This window comes from Dasypus novemcinctus, chromosome 16 (assembly GCF_030445035.2).
Source record: "Dasypus novemcinctus isolate mDasNov1 chromosome 16, mDasNov1.1.hap2, whole genome shotgun sequence".
In the NCBI taxonomy this organism is placed as follows: Eukaryota; Metazoa; Chordata; class Mammalia; order Cingulata; family Dasypodidae; genus Dasypus; species Dasypus novemcinctus.
This window is the reverse complement of record NC_080688.1, coordinates 38,831,966-38,847,079: the sequence shown is the minus strand read 5'-3', so window position 1 is coordinate 38,847,079 and position 15,114 is coordinate 38,831,966. Positions and strand designations below refer to the sequence as shown.

General features: G+C 42.5%; 1 protein-coding gene across 5 annotated transcripts in view; it reads left to right on the top strand.

Annotated features, from left to right (window-relative positions):
* TMEM241 (transmembrane protein 241) overlaps positions 1 to 15,114 on the top strand; it is a 140,070-nt gene that overhangs the window by 95,098 nt on the left and 29,858 nt on the right. The gene's annotated exons all lie outside the window — the stretch shown is intronic.

The following is a 15,114-nucleotide window of genomic DNA, read 5'->3' as shown; positions in this document are numbered from 1 at the left end:
GGCATTCATCATTCATCATGTCAAAGTGGTTGAGATATTAACTTCTGGCATGATAGAAGAAATAGGTTGGCAAACCCTCTCCCCCACACAACCAGAAAGCTGGACAAAACTGTCAAGCAAACAAAAACAAACAAAAAAGCAACCCAGCTGTATCAGCTCTCTACAAGTTGACCAAAGTCGTACAATAAGCTGAGGAATACTTATTCGTGAAAGCTCCTAAGCTTTGGGTAGGAGCAGCATGGGTTTGTGGTATTCTTGCCTAGGTTTGCTCCATTCCTTCTCGAGCTCTGCCAGCAAGATAGTTGAATCAGGGCAGGGCGGGCTATGAAAACCAACAGACTTGCTGCTGCTTCCAGAAGGGGCTCATTCTCTTGGAAGTATTGTCACTTACAGCGACAATCTCATTGGTAATCAAATAGGAAGGGTCAGTGGCTCCACTAGCTTGAGTTTATGGCCCTATCTGGGGTAGGCAGTGGTCCTCTGGACTAGTTAGGTACTCCTTTAGTAGGTAGTTCTGGGAGATAAGGCAGCAGTCGTGGTCTTGATAGTTCTCCATATATCCTTAATCTTTGCTTGAGCAGCAGAAATGAAGTGAATTCAAGCCACCCACGTATCACTGGCCAACGGAGGCTGCGTGCCCACAGGGCCGATGCAAGAGAACCTGGCAGAAAGTAAAAAATGGGACAGGCATGAAAACAGTTTGTTTTCATAAAGTTTGAAGGTGCTCCCCAGCTCGCACCCAGAAGCAGAAGCATAGAGGAGAAGCCTTACTGGCTCAAGGTGTTTGAACATGATCTCTGACCAGTCTTTTCCAGAACACTAAGCTATGCAACCACAGGAATGACTCCCTAGGGAGCCAGGCTTAAAAAATAAAAACAGTGGAAAAATTAAATAAAGACATCAGCAACTGCACATTGCATGGGAGACAGATTTTACAAACTTAGTCCAGGCAAATTACTGAACATACAAAACAACAACTCTCAAGAGGAAAAGGTCAGAATCCAAAGTTGCTACCATATATTATCTAAGATGTCCAGTGTGCAACAAAAAGTTAGACACATTCAAAGAAACAAGAATGCATGCTCCATGATCAGGAATAAAGTAGTCAATAGAAATTGTTTCTGACTATCTATCCTCAAATGTTGGACTTAGTAGGCAAAAATTTCAAAGCAGCTATTATAAATATGTTCAGTGAGTTAAAGGAAGTCATGTTTAAAGGAAAGACTTCATGACTACCACTCAATAAAGGAACCAAATGGAAATTCTGAAGTTGAAAAGTACAATAACTGAAATGGAAATTTCTCTAGAGGGACTCAACAGCATATTTGAAATGCCAAGAGAAAAAGTTAAGTGAACTGGAAGGTACGTGAATAAAAATGATCTAATCTGAAGAATAAGGATTTTAAAAAATTGAAGAAATATGAATAACAACCCCAGAGATGTGTGGGACTTCAAGCCTGTCAAGAAAGAGAGGAACGAGGAGTAGAAAAAATATTTGGAGAAATAAGGGCTGAAAACTTCCCAAATTTGATGAAAAAATTAATTAACAGATCCAAGAAGCTCATTGAAGCTCAAGTAGGATAAATACAAAGAGATCTACACCAGTTGATAATAGTTAGCTCTGACAGTGTTGGCCATGTCTGATATTTAAGACGAAATGCTGAGGACCATTTCATTAAACAGCAGCATTATGTAATGATCTGCCAGGAACCATATGATTAAATATCAGTGCCTACTTAATAAAGCATTTGCTCAATTTAAAAGTTAGTTATTGCATAGAACTGATCCGAATAAAGTGGGAAACAACTCAGCAATCTGACCTTCTTCCATCCCTATCACCAAATTCTACCTTTTCTTCTGGAACATCATGGTGTCCAAGTCATTAATTGGAATGTTTGTCCCCATTTTTACTTAGAGTTTGGCAGTTATAATTCATGCTTATGGAATGGCATTTCCTTCTCCATTGCTGCTTGAAGTAAAATGTTGCTCGCACAGTCTGGGTGGAAGGTGGTAGGAAAAGCCCTTTCAGAATTGAGCCAATGTGAGCTTCTAAACCTGGAGTGTGTGGTGGGGGCAGAAGTTGGCTAAGTAGGCAAGAACTGAGGGGGGAGATATTACAAAATTAGAAAATGCTAGAACCTGATTCCTAATTGTTTCAAGATAAAAGCAGAACATAGAAGAGAATGTATGTGAAAATAGCTGAGGAGTGGCCAAGTGCTGTATAAACATAATGTAGCTTCACATAGACGTAGACGAAGACTTAGTTTTCACCAGGTCTGCCACTTTTTTTTGTTTTTTAAAGTTACATTAAAAAAATATGAGGTCCCATATACTCCCCACCCCCTGGTCTGCCACTTTTTAATTATGTGCCTCAGTTTCCTCATCTGTAAACAACTATAATGTCCACCTTACTCAGAGGATTAAGTGATATTTATATAGCCCTAGATTTGCAAGGGGCCAGTAGTTAGCAGGTTCTCCTTGGCTCTGTCAAACCGCCAGTTTAGTTCTTTCACTAAATTATCCAGTGATTTCTCGGGTCTGAATTTGCCATTTGTGTTCACTAGGTCTAGGCAGTAAATTTAGTTGTAGACCAACTCCTGTAGACACTGCTCAGAATTCAGCAAGCATGAGGACAAGGTCTCTCACAGCATAGTTAATCAGACGTTGTCCAACAAAAGAAGCAATTGATGCGCCATCACACTGTTTTTTAAACCTATGTAAAGAGTCATTGATTTAGAACCATTGCTGTGAATGTGAAAATGTATGTTTTATGGTTTCCATGGAGACTACCCTGCTGGCTGTTTGCAAGCCTTAATTATACACTGGAATTGCCCGGGAACCTTCAAAGCTGTCTCCATAACAACACCTCCTTGTGTAGTAACATGACCGCAGTCCTGGACCGTGTAGGAGTTTCTCTTAAAAGAGGTGAGAAGATTTTGCTGGTAAATTTCAGCCTCCATTTGATTTATCCTTGGGAAGAACTCCTAACTGGATAAGAATGTTTCTGAGTTTCGGTTCTCTCTCTCTCAAGCTGTTTGCCAGATCGCAGGTGCTTGGATGAGATAATAGCAGGACCTACTATCTTCTGTTTTTAGTGACATGCCAACATTTCTCTCAACCTATTGCTAAGATACTGAACTACGACATTGAACTATGACTGTCAGTTTACTGGATAAAATTGAACCTGCTTTTCATACAGGATGATTTTTTAAAAGTGCTAGGGCTTGGCTTGATGTTTGGGATTTTAAAGAAATCTCCAAGACATTGGTGAAGTTCTTACCAATAAAAAGGAAAAAAACTTAGTGTCTTCTTAAAAATAATTTTATTGTCATATAGTTCACAAACTTTATAATTCACACATTTCAAGCGTACAAGTCAATGTTTTTTAGTATTTCTTGCCTGTTGACTGCACTATTTGTGCCCATTGTTTTTCTTTAGGAGGCACTGGAAACTGAGCTCGGGACCTCCTGTGTGGAACTGGGCACTCAACTGCTTGAGCCATATCTGCTCCCTGTTTTGTGTCTTTTTAATATGAAATTACATGGATATAGTGACTTACAAATAACATATTTTATTCTCCATCTAATTTTTTTTGAGATATATTTGCAGGGAGGTTGTAAGTCTTAGCTCTGAGTCATACCTTGAACTTCTGAGGAAGAGACAAATGAAAAAATCTTTCAAGATCGGTCTTAGAGTTCTTAGGTTCAGTTTCTGGGTGTGTACACACGCATGAACAGAGCTCAGAAATCCTAAAAGTGTAGTTACAATGTCCATCACAGGTGGCTCTCAGGAGGCCAAGTCTGTGCTGAATAGTTCTTTTCCACCACTTCCCCCTTCTACTTCTCAACTATTACTACTCCTTTTTCTTTTTTTGTGATCATCTTGTTATTCTCATCATCATCCCCCTTCTCTTGGGGACGAGGAGCCTGCTGCTGATTCTCTGCACTTCCTGGGTGGTAAGAGGTAATGGTAAAGGAGGTGCCGGTTCCTCCCGTGCTCCTTATTTGTAGTTCTTCCCATTGTCTCAAGAACCAGCCCCCCTCACATTTAAAGGCTTATTTGCATATAAAACTTTTTGTTTAGCGGGTTAGTATTCCTTTTATTTTCTTCCTTCTGTTACTCAAGACCTTAATGTGTTCTGGAATGACTGATGAAAATAAGTTGTTAAATCAAAGGTAGCTATGCTGCAGCATACCTTTTATGCTGGAAGCATGTGCTTCAAAAATCTAATTATGGCTGTTTCTTAATTAAATCATTTTTCTTTTTCACTGGCTAAGTGGCCGTGGCAAGGAGAATAGTTTTTCACGGAAAATTAAAACCTAGAAGCAGCCGCATAATTTCCGCTACAGCCTTTAGCTCGGCAGTGGTAACAGTATGTCGATGTCTTTCCATTACATCACTGATGAGGCGACAGGAACATGAAATGGCAAGCGAGGGAGCCACTCTGTGTTTGTTGAGCTGGATGGAAATAGTCCGCAAAGAAGTTAGTTATCTGGGAATTATTTGTTTATGAACAAGGTTTTCCCAAAGGGTACACGGGAGGGGAAATGCAGTTTGGGATTAAAGAAAAAAAAACATTTAAATTCCATTTCCTATTGTCAAAATAATTCATAGAGAAGTGAGTGATGTTAGTGGACATTTTGCTATTTTGGATTAGGTGCTGTTTTTCTTGCTTCTTAATTTTTCTGGGCTATTTTTGGTGCCAGCAATCATCTCAATGTTCTGTGTTACAGAAATATGGTAAACAATTTTGGGTTTCACAACTTTTGAACTTAATTTGGTTTAGTTCATTTATTGAGGAAATACCATAAATTTCCATAAACTTCCTGACTGCAAGGTTTTCACGGGTGCTGTTACTATCCAAGATAATTTAAAATAGCTAAAATTGCAGAGATGTGCACAACATAAAGGCTAGTTAATTGGAAAAATTTACAAGGCCTTCCTTAGGGATGACTTGGTGGATACTTGGCTCATGGTGGGATGGCATTTAATGAAGGATTGTCAGGTGAATGCTCAAATCCCCTGGTCTTATTTTACACACCCTTGCAGGTTTGTGCACACACACGGAAAGCTGAGAAAGATGGAATTCTGTGTGTGTGTCCTGGAATTCCTCCCCCTGCCCCCTTTGCCCTTGATACACACATTCTTTCCTTTGTGTCATTTATTGTTCAAATTCACTTTTCTTTATAAAGACCCCCTCTCTGGATCCCTAGAGCTAAAGTCTTCCAAGGTGTGGCCCAACGTTGGGTAATTAGCAAAGATTTCGGGGCCAGGACGTGCCCCCACGGGCCAGAGGTCAGATGGTGGAAGGAACGGAGTCGTGTCGCCTGCGTCACAAGAGACCGCACCGCAGGAGTCGAAGCTAATAAAACGAAGCAGTCCTTGGGAACTTCGCAGGATCAGATTTTTACTATGGGAAAGCTGCGTTTTGACACATGAACGATAGAAAGGAATGACAGGCAGGTTTGAAAGGCTCTCGGTAGCCCCTTACTTTGGGAAGATCACAGTCCTGCCCCATCGTGCCTTTGAGACCCCTTGGCAGCCTGTGCCCCTCCCCGCTCCAGGCTCTCCACCTGCTGCCTCCTACGCTCGCTTTCCTGTTTTCTCCTCCCAGCTGAAATTTGCTTAAAGTGTATTCATTTCCTCTTTTTTTTTTCCTATTTAAAATTTCTCTCCTCTCTTACAAAAAGTCCAAACTTGCTTTTTTCACTTCTTGACTCGAAATGGGCACTTTGACCCAGCCCAGTGGTTGAAGAGCTTTGCTGTTGTTGTTGTTTATATGTGAGTAGACGGTAAGTGACTCTGAGGCCAGACAGTTAAATGCAAGCAGGTTGTGTTTGCTTATATGACTCCCAAATAGCCGGCCATCAAATCTGCAGCTAGAAAAGTTTTTTTAAAAGCAACGACAAATTGCCTGGTACGAGGTAAACCCAGCTAGCTGTTGGACGGAATTTGCCATTTTATTTGATTGTGTTTACTTCGGTGGGGATAGTGGTGTGGGGAACAGGGTCTCCCTGTCTTCTTGCCACGCTGCTGCCCGAGTGGGAGCTGCGCTGAGGAGCGGGCCCACAGATGCATCTTTGTCCTAGAAGAATCCCATCTGGTGTCTTCCCGGCCTCCCCTCAGGCCCTGGCCCTCCCATTTGGGTCTCTGTGTGTTTTCTGCACAATTTTCCAGGCATGTGGGCTATGTTTGGAATATAGTAGGGGATCAGTCAGGATTTGACAAAATGCCACCACTTACCCTCACCTCCATGTCAGGAAAAGAAAAGTAAGGGTAAGAGTCAGGCTAATTGAAAAGAAAACAACAGTCACAGTCAGGTAACTGTACTTCCTGGTAACCACCTGCTGTGCAAGTCACCCCATTCCAGGTTGCACGGCTAGCCCCGGGCAGTGTGCCCGGCAGTCCAGAAGCATCATCGAACGAGTGAGTGAAGGGTTGTGGCTTCTGGATGCATCATTTGGCCTCCAAAGGATTTGATGACGTTTCAAATACCTCAGAAATTCTTTTTAACAGAAATAGCTTCTGGAGCCTTTGTTTTCAAGTATCCAGTTAGTCTTTTGTGACTATTCCCGTCCCCCTCCTCCGCCCCCTCAAGAAAAAGACTTTACTTTCTTAACCCTGCATTAGATGTATCTTCTTGGCATTTGAAATCTTTGGTTAGGATGGTCCAACAAGCTATTGTTACCCCTGTCTCCCTACCAAAAAGGGAGGATTTCTCACCTGTGAAAACATATTTTTCTTCAAGGTGGGAGTAAGGGGTGCTTGCATAACCTGAGGCCTTACTGCAAGCAGAGTTGGCCCTAATATCCAAATTGCTAACTCTCTGTTGCCATTTGGCCACAATATTCAGAGCTGTTTACTTCAATTTGTGCCCCCTTAGGGTTAAGGAGCCCAACACTTGGGAGGGAAAGGTTTTGCAATAATTAGCGTTCTCCTTTTATCGGAGTATGCTTTATATTTGCTGTCCTTCACAGACAGCTAGGACACTTGAAAAAGTATTTGAAAGGGAGCCTACTCCAAAGGACTGAAGGAGTTTATTCTTGTAAGCCTCCCCACCCCACCTCCCAGCCCAGTGCAATTCTGAACCCAGAGTCAGTAGACAATAGAAGCTTCTCGTTTAAATTTTTCCTTGACGTGGCTCCTGAATTTACCTACTGCTGTTTGAACCACTCATATTCTGTCCTGATGATTTGAAGACTGAACCTTTTTAGAAGTCAAATCATGATAATTATTATTTCCTTCAAGTTATGCTTGGGCTATTGATTCACCCCAAGACTTATACTGTCCAATGCATGACCTGGTTTCAGTGCTCACACTTCTTATAAGAGTTTTCTTTTCTCTGAAAAAAAATGTTTTTTTCAAGCTGCTTGTTTTATTCAGCAAATCTATTCAGCAAAGATTTATGGAGTAGCCTATCTATTCTAGTTTAAAAATACAAGACAGGGGAATGGGTGTAGCTCAGTGTTTTGAGTGCCTGCTTCCCATGTATGAAGTCCTGGGTTCAATCTTTGGTACCTCCTAAAATAAAAATATGAGATAGTAGAGGGAGTGATAAATAACCATGTGTTTTGGAAACAGCCCTGTGTTAGCATCCTACTCTCTAGCAGTGAGATTGTGGACAAATTACATGTCAGTTTTCTCATCTATAAAACGGGAATAATTGTACCTGCTTGTGATGGTTAGGCTATTGGGAAACTTGGCCAGATAATTGTGCCCAGTTGTTAGGTCAAGCAAGCCTTGGGCTAACTGTATTACAAGGGCATTTATGGATTTTAGTCTCCATTGACTTTACTGCAGTGGTAAATCATAGATAGCTGGTTATAATTACATCATCCAGGGAGATTGCCATCAGCAATGAGTGATACTTTATCCAATCAGCTGAATGCCTTAAAAGGGGAAGTGATTCCAGCACTGAATGAGAATTTCCCAGCTTATCTTTGGACAGCCAACGTCTTCCAAAACTCATCAAGAACCTTCACTGGACCTTCATTGGAGCCCCTGGTTGCAGCCTGCCTGTGGAACCTGGACTTGTGCATCCCCACGGTCACGTGAGAGACTCATAAAATCGCATACTATTGACAGATATCTCTTATTGATTCTGTTTCCCTAGAGAACCATGACTAATACACTGCTTCACAGAAATGTTGCAAGGATTATGTGAAATAATGCATGTGAAGCAGTTAAGGCTAGCTATTATTACTGTTATTTCTTGGAAAGGTGAGCTGCTTCTTTGCAGAGGGAAATAGCATTTGAAAGGCAGTTTGCATTTGAGTATGGCAACAGTTTGAGAGCTGCTGATCTTTGTTGAGAGACAGCCTTCACTGCTTTTTTCTTCCATGTTGCCATTCTGGTCTCTAGAGGGATTTAAAAAAACCAGACTCAAGTGGCATTATAGGTATTAAAATACTATTTCCAATTTTGCAGTTACTGCAGGAGAGCTGATTTATCATTTTATTTAGCCTTTTGGAAGTGCTCCACAAGTGTTCATTAAAAAACAAAAAGGAAGTATCAGACTAAAGATTGTTGAGTGAGTCTAGTAGGGAAATTGTTGCTTTTACTTTGTACTAGGTTGACTGCAAGAGAAGGGTAAATTGAGATAGAAGTGGCATGAAATCTTAGTGGAACTGCACACCCACTAGAATAGCTAAAATTAAAAAGACTGACAATACCAGTGTTGGTGAGGATGTGGAATAACATTTCAGATTTAGAAAACTGCTTTGCATTATCTTCTAAAGCTAAATATATACATCTACCCTGTGGCCCAGCAATCCCTCTCCTAGGTATGTACCCAAGAGAAGCAAAGGCATATGTCCACAAAAAAGACACGTTCAATGTTATGGAATTAGATTGTGGTGATAGTTGTACAACTCTGTGACTATACTAAAAACCACTGAATTGTACACTTCAGTACCAGGGTGAATTTTGGGGTATGGGCATTATGTCTCAATATTTTGGAAGACATTCAAAAATATTCATAACAACTTTATTCCTGATGGCCCCAAAGTGGAGGAACTGATTCACCTGTCCGTGAAAAAGAAATGAATTACCATCTTTTCATGCAATAGAATACTACACAGCAGTAAAATAAGAACCTGCAGCAACACAGATGTATTGATTGGGAAGGAGCACGAGGGAGCCTGTGAGATGCTGGAAAGACTCAGTATCTTAGTATAGGTCAGGGGTACTTAACCTTTCTTGTTCCACAGACCCCTTTGCCTGTCAGGTGAAAACCATGGACCCCATACTAAGTCCACACTACACTGTGTATTATTTAATAAATAGATCCCACCTGCACCAACACATCCCCACAAGAATGGTTTTTTTAAAAAATCACTTTTCATATCATACAGCTTTCTTTTGTTTTATTTTTTTAAGATTTATTTATTTATTTCTCTTCCCTTCCCCACCACCCCGGTTGTCTGTTCTTTGTGTCTCTTTGCTGCGTCATCTTCTTTGTCTGTTTCTGTTGTTGTCAGCAGCACGGGAATCTGTGTTTCTTTTTGTTGCATCATCTTGTTGTGTCAGCTCTCCGTGTGTGCGGCACCATTCTTAGGCAGGCTGCACTTTCTTTCACGCTGGGCGGCTCTCCTTACGGGGCGCACTCCTTGCATGTGGGGCTCCCCTACACAGGGGACACCCCTGTGTGGCAGGGCACACCTTGTGTGCATCAGCACTGCGCATAGGCCAGCTCCACACGGGTCAAGGAGGCCTGGGGTTTGAACCGCGGACCTCCCATGTGATAGATGGACGCCCTAACCACTGGGCCAAGTCCGCTTCCCGAATAATGTCTTTTTGAATTTCAATTCAAGCTCATGACCCTGGTTAGGAACCCCTGGTCTAGGTGGTGATCGCATGGGTGTTTATGGACGTAAACCTTTAACCGGCTGTACACGTACAATTAGTGCACTTTATGCACTTCACTGCATTTATGTAATACTTCAATTAAAGGTATTCTGATGCGGGTGCTATAATGGTGCCCTCCTAAAGCAAAGCCCAAAGCTGACCCGGCTCTACTGTTCAGCACTGGAAGGGCAAACCGGTGTGGGGCCTGCAGTTCTCGAACCTCTTGCTTTGACGCTGTCTTTGTGGTACAGCGTCTTAGTTAACTGGTGCTGCTGTAACACATAAACACAAGCTGGGTGGCTTAAAACCACAGAAGTGTATTTGCTCACAGCTACGGAGGCCAGAAGTCCAAAACCAAGATGTCCGCAGGGCCCAGGGAAAGATCTGTCCTTGCCTCTTCTAGCTTCTGGTGGTGGCTGCCAGTCCTTGGCCTTCCACGACTCGAGGCTGCAGTGCTCCAGGCTCTGCAGCTCCCGTCCCTGCATGGCCTCCTCCCCTGCGTTCCTCTGTCTCTTTTTCTATTCTTATGAGGACATCAGTCATGTTGGATTAAGGACCTACCCTACTCCAGTGTGACCTCATCTTAATTCTAATTACATCTTCAACAACCCTATTTCCAAATAAAGTCAACTCCCAAAGTATTGAGGATTAGGACTTCCACGTGTCTTTTTGGAGACCCTTCCGGCCCATAACAGCAGGGGTTTTCCTTACTGGAGAGAGGAAAGCACCCATGGGCAGATGCCAGCTTTACGGGGGGTAGTCTCCAGTTCTCTTGAATGTCATGACTGGAGAGGGTTTCCAGTAAACATGTAGCTAGTACCTAGGTAAAGAAAATGAGCTCACACTTACTGGTAGCATTACAGAAATAATTATTTTTCTTCTCATGCTCTGCCAGTGAGGACCAGGCCCTGGCAGGTACAGTCTTCCTCTAGGGACTGTGACTATTTAAGGAAATAGTTCTCAGGCCGCAGTGGCTTAATTACAAAGAACACCACTGTTCCAGGGTTCTGCTTCTGTCTGGGCACCCCTGCTGGGCCAGGGTGGGAAACCTCCTGGTGTACACTCAGGCTTGTAATTCTCCTTTCTCTTGCATCTCAGGCTCTCCTTGGCTTTGAAGCTGGGGAGTAGGTCAAATTTTAAACATTCTCACCAAAATGGTGACCCCCTTCATCCCAGCGCGTGGGGACGTGCAGCGCATCGGTGGGCGTTGTGATCAGTGATCATGAGAGAGAAAGGGGACGGTGTCAGCTTTCACACTAGAGTGGCGAAAGGGATCAAAGTAAGGCTCGGGGTGGGGCCCCACCCGGGTGGCCTGTAAACTAAGTCATGGTCCATCTTTAGGCTGCAGCCTGCAGGCTGTGGGCTCCTGCTGTAGAAGGGGGAGCGGAGGGAAAGGCAGCCCTGGCCTTCTCTGCTCTGTGCAGTGGGAGGGCACCTCCTTGTGTTCCCTCGCAAACAGAAATCCCAGGCCTTTTTCCTCACGCAGTTGGCAAAATATAATACGATTTTCACTCCCTAGATAGTAGCTCATTAACCAATCAGATTTTAGATTCAGATCCACTCAACATTCACCAAGTGCCAGATCTAATAAAGTCAGAATGGCAATCGCTGCTAACATTGATTGAGTCTTACTGTGTGGTGTAGGTACTTTCACACACATTTCTTATTTAATTCTCAATAATCTTGCATGGTTCAAATTGTGTGTTTCTCTTCCCCCTTTTCATATAAGAAAACAAACTCTAGGATGTTATATAACTTGTATAAGCTAGAATAAGGAGACTTGGCCTTGAACCCAGGTCTTCTGATCTCTTTTTACTGGGCCCTCTTGAGAAATACTCAGTTATGGTGGTTCTCCTTTGACGTTTGAGAGACCATTTGTTTTAGTTTCCTGGCTGCCAAAACAAATATCATGCCATGGGTTGGCTTAAACAATGGGAATTTATCGGCTTGTGATTCTGAGACTAGAAGTCCAAAATCAAGGCATTATAAAAGCAATGCTTGTTCCCAGCAGACTGGCTTTTGGGGCTGGCTGCTGGTGGTCTTTGGTCCTGGACTCCTGTGTCACATGGCAATGCACATGGCGGCCTCTCCTGGCTTCTCCCTTCTCTTCCAGGTTCCATTGACCTTCATCTCTGGCTGTTCCATTTAGTTCTCTCTCTATATAAGGCCTTTGGTAATAGGATTAAGACCTATCCTGATTTAACTGGGCTACACCCTACCTGAAGTAACCTCATCACAAGGTCTTATTTATATGAATTCCTACCCACAGATTAAGGTTAAGAAAATATTTTTCTGAGATAGCTCCAGGCCACCACAGAGACAGATCTGCCTGTGATGGTTGTTAGCATAATCTCCCAGACTGGGCTTCTCATTATTGGGCTACCCACATTTTGTTGTTGCTGCAGTTTTCCTTAATGGATAACTGCACAGTATATAAACCATCTCCAGGCGACGGAGAGGCTATTGGAGACTCAAAGGAACAGGTGGAAAGTAAGGGCAGTAGGCCGCCTCGATTGAGGCACCCAGCCCACACCCTGTGGGGAGCAGAGCCGTGCTGCCGGGATGCGTCTTGTGATCGACCGTGGCCAAGATTTCAGACCAGCCCAAAGCCTGCTGTGCCCAGACACGAGCCAGGTGGAGGGCAGGTGTGGGGGTGGGAGCACCATGGTCCCACGGTTAGGTTTTGAATTTTCCCATAGGTGCTAACTGGGGGGTATGTTCACCATGATGGAAACAAAATAATTTTTCAACTTGTGGCTTCAGTTTTGATTCCTGACACCTGTGGAAAAGACCTTAGGAATCATGACGTCTAACTCCGTTGTTTAAAACAAAATTCAAAAGACTTACTATGGAAAATAAGGACAAGTAAAATGAAAATATAGATATTCCTGATAGGGATTTTATATAATATTGCCTCATCTTTGGTTGCCTGTCTTTGTTTTCCCCTTTCCTTCATTTTTAAAAATGGACTGTTGGTCATGCTCATTGTCTTCAAGAGGGTTCATGATGCTACGCAACATGTTTCATTTTTTAGCTTTCCTTCTAGTGATGTACACGACTTCAGGCTTTCCCTTTCAGGTGATATCATACCCATATTAGCGCTGCCAAATACAGACACTATACCGTGCTTTCAACATTTCTACCCATTTTCAAACATTTCCAAGCAACCTTTTAGCCAATTCTGCCCAGGTTAAGCCTGAGCTTTCCATATTATTTACTTCTAATTGATATTTTTTACCTATATTGATCTTTTTAAAGGTACTTGAAAATCTCACCGGAATAAGTCAGGAAATGAATAAAATGTCCTCTCCCCTCCTCAAAAAAAGAGATTAAGTGAAAGGCAAAAATTCATTCCCTGAGGAATATATAATAGATGATGGTTCCTTTATTTTATTGAGGAAAAAACTGAAATTCAGACAGAGGAATTGACCCACCTGAGATATTTCAGTGAGTTTGTGGCTCAGGACGAGAACCCCAAGCAGGCATCTTAGACAGCTGTGTACTGCTCTCTCACAGACCTGGACATACAAAGGGGTGCCCCTGAGCATGAGGTAACTCTTCTGAAGCAGTCCATGTCAAGGGTTACCTCGTGTGCTGATGAAACTCCACACCCAGTTGTCCTGGGATCAGCTGCCTCTCTTCTTCTTTCAGTGACTAGAATTCTCCACAGGATTTTTCAGTGACTTGGTAGGAAAGGGGGTTTTTAGTTACTGGTCTTTTCTCTCTCATCACTTTTCCTTTGGCTTTAACTGTGGCCACTGCCCACCTCAGATTTTGCACTTCAGTTAATGCCCCAAGTCTTCTAGTTCTCATAGTGTGTTCATGTGCTTCCTTCCATGGGGAATGCCCTTCCCACTGTTCCACACTTGGTAATGCTTATTTGTACTTCAATACTTAGTTTCAATATAGAAACTACAAAACTCTTAGTAGAAAAAATAGGGGAATGTCTTCAGAATCTTTTTTTAAGCAATGGATCCTTAATTTTGCACCAAAAGCACAAGCAACAAAAGAAAAAATAGATAATTTGAACTTCATCAAAATTAAAATCTTTTGTGATCAAAGGACATAATCCAGAAAGTGAAAAGACGACCTATAGAATGGGAGAAGATATTTGGAAACCATGTATCTACTAAGGATTTGATATCCAGAATGTATAAAGAACTCTTGCAACTCAATAATAAAAAGACAAACAATACAATTTAAAAATGATCAAAGAACTTGATCAGACATTTCTCCAAAGATGATTTACAAATGGCCAATAAGCAAAAGTTGCTCAACATCATTAGCCATTAGGAATGTGCAAATCAAAACCACAATGAGGTACAATGCATACTCACTAAAATAGCTACTATTTTTAAAAATGAAAAATGTTGGCAAGGATGTGGAGAAATGGAAACCCTTGTTAATTGCACGAATAAAGGTGCAGCTGATGTGGAAAAAACAGTTTTGGTGGGTCAGTACGGAATTACCATATGACCCAGTAATCCCACTTCTAGTTATATTCTCCAAATAATTGTAAGCAGGGTCTCAAACAGATATTTTCACACCAATTGCTTATAGGAACGTTATTGACAGTAGTCAAAAAGTGGAGGCAAGGGAAGCGGACTTGGCCCAGTGGTTAGGGCGTCTGCCTACCACATGGGAGGTCCGCGGTTCAAACCCTGGGCCTCCTTGACCCGTGTGTAGCTGGCCCATGCGCAGTGCTGATGCGTGCAAGGAGTGCCGTGCCACGCAGGGGTGTCCCCCGTGTAGGGGAACCCCATGCTCAAAGAGTGCGCCCCATAAGGAGAGCCGCCCAGCATGAAAGAAAGTGCAGCCTGCTCAGGAATGGTGCTGCACACACGGAGACCTGACACAACAAGATGACGTGACAAAAAAAGAAACACAGATTCCCGTGCCTCTGATAAGGATAGAAGCAGTCATAGAAGAACACAGTGAATGGACACAGCAGACAACGGGTGGGGGGAAGGGGAGAGAAAAAAATTAAAAAAAAAAAAAAGTGGAGGCAATGCAAATGTCCATCAACAGATAAACGAATAAACAAAATGTGGTATATACATAAAATGAATATTATTCCAGCCATAAAAAAGAATGAAATTTTGATGCACGTGACAGCATGGATGCACCTTGAAGACATCATGTTGAATGAAATTAGCTAGACAACACAAAAGGGCAAATACTGCATGATTTCACTAATATGAAATACCTAAAATATGCAGATTTGTAGAGGCAGAAAGTAGAATACAGGTCACCGGTGCGGGGGTGGGG